Genomic DNA, 2,289 nt, shown 5'->3' on the forward strand with positions numbered 1-2,289 from the left:
CTCTCTCTCTCTCTCTCTCTCTCTCTCTCTCTCTCTCTCTCTCTCTCTCTCTCAATAGATATTAGTACACTGGCTCACTTCATCCCCTCCTTTCCCTTTCTTTATCATTCCTTCCCCCTCTCTCCTCCCCTCTCCCTCCCTTCCTTTGTCTCTCTCCCCTCTCTCCCTTCTCATCCTCTTTGTGTATCTCTCCCCTTACACTCCCCTCCTCTGTCTCTCGCCCTCTCCCTTCCTCCCTCCCTCAATCTCTCTCCCTCTCTAGTACAGGTGTCATAACCGTATTTTTTCCAGTAACGAAACGGACTCAACCTTCGGGACTTCAAAAATAAATATAAATGACATGGAAAAAAAAGGTGAAAATAAAATAAACAAAAGTACATAGGACGACGTACGAGGACACACACACACACACACACACACACACACACACACACACACACACACACACACACACACACACACACACACACACACACACACACACACACACAAAAGACGCTGCAGTAATATGAACGTGGTGTTGCTATTGTTTTTTTCACCTCCACTGGAATGCGTATGTTGGAGGGAGGGAGAGGGAGAGAGGGAGAAGAAGAGTGTGGGAGGAGGAGGAGGAGGAGGAGGAGGAAACATGGAGGAAATTGTAAGATTGGAGGGGAGAGGAGGAAAGGAACAGGTGAAGGTGGCAAGGTAGGGAAGAGAGAGAGAGAGAGAGAGAGAGGACGATGGTTTGCGTATATCACTGACAAGGCTGACGGTTTTGTATCTCTCTCTCTCTCTCTCTCTCTCTCTCTCTCTCTCTCTCTCTCTCTCTCTCTCTCTCTCTCTCTCTCTCTCACACACACACACACACACACACATACACACTCAGATCGCTGGCCTCGTCACCGCCAAGGCTACGGTGACCCTGGCGCAGAGCGAGGGCGTCAAGGGGAACATGAGGTCGCAGCGAGGTGGTGGAGGGCAAGGGGCCGGGGGCAAGGGGGGCGGGGGCGTGCCGGAGGGGAGGGGAGGCAGCGGAGGGGGGGGTGATGCACAGATCCCTTCCTCCCTCCCTCTCTCTCCTGCGGCTCCTCCTCTCTGTCGGGGTGGTGCTGATGGTGGTGGTGGTGGTGATGGTGATGGTGGTGGTTAGGAAGAGTGAATGGTGAGTGTGTTACGTTGAGGCGAGGACAGACCCACTCACTAAAGCACTCACAAACTACCTCTTTTCCCCTTTCATTCATTCAACCACTCATTCATTTACTGTCATTCAATCACTAACTCATTATCTCATTCTTTCTCTCTTATTTACCTTCTCACAAACTCGCCTTTTCACTCATTAATCCGTTCTTGTGTATTCACTGACTCACTCATACACCTAACTCACTCTTCGATTCACTCTGACTCACTAATTTATTCACTAACTCGTTTTAACACTCATTCATTCATTTAATCACTCATCCATGTACTTGCACATTCTCTCACTCACGCACTCAGACCCACGTGCAGGGCTGGCGGACATAGCGACAGAGGGCGGGTGGCGAGTGGCCGGTTTAAGGGCTCGGCGGCTGCATGTGAGGGGCGGGAGTGTCCTGCAGCGGCTACACGGGACCATCCATTACCCAGGCCAGTTAATAACGTCCTCACTCGGCTACAGGAGCTCTCAATCTGCGGGGACCAGCTGGCCAGGACGTGCGGGCGGCCGGCGTGTTCCGAGGGGCGTCGCGGGGCCTATTACAGCCCTAACACTCCCAAGGTCAGACTGCCAGTTAACCGTACTCGAGGAAAAGGAGGTTATTGGGCCACACTTTAGTCCCAGCGAAGGAAATAGTTGCTCAACCATTACCTAAGACAAATGTTAACCATACACCGCGACGACAGCAATTAGTCAGCCAACAGAGACACTTGTTAACCATACTTAACGAAGACAACAGATAGTTAGACCACAGATAGTTAGCCAACACAGACACTTGTTAGACGAACTCAGTCAAGATAAAAGTTACATAGACAACGCCTCAGACACTCCTTAACTGAACTCACCGAAGGCAACAGTTAGTCAACCACCAGAGACACTTGTTAACCGAACTCACCGAAGACAACACTTACTTAGCCACCAGAGACACTTGTTACGTGTACTCAGATAAGAAACCACTTACTCAGCCAACACCTCAGACACTTGTTAACCAAACCAGGTGGGGAAAACAAAACGCTGGACCTCTTTCACCTCCTCGTCCTCCTCCTCCTCCGGTTGACAGAGGTTCTCAATCAGCAAGGGCCGGTTAACAAGGGTCCTCAAATCAGCGAGGACCG

The sequence above is a fragment of the Eriocheir sinensis genome, chromosome 4 (assembly GCF_024679095.1).
Source record: "Eriocheir sinensis breed Jianghai 21 chromosome 4, ASM2467909v1, whole genome shotgun sequence".
Taxonomy (NCBI): Eukaryota; Metazoa; Arthropoda; class Malacostraca; order Decapoda; family Varunidae; genus Eriocheir; species Eriocheir sinensis.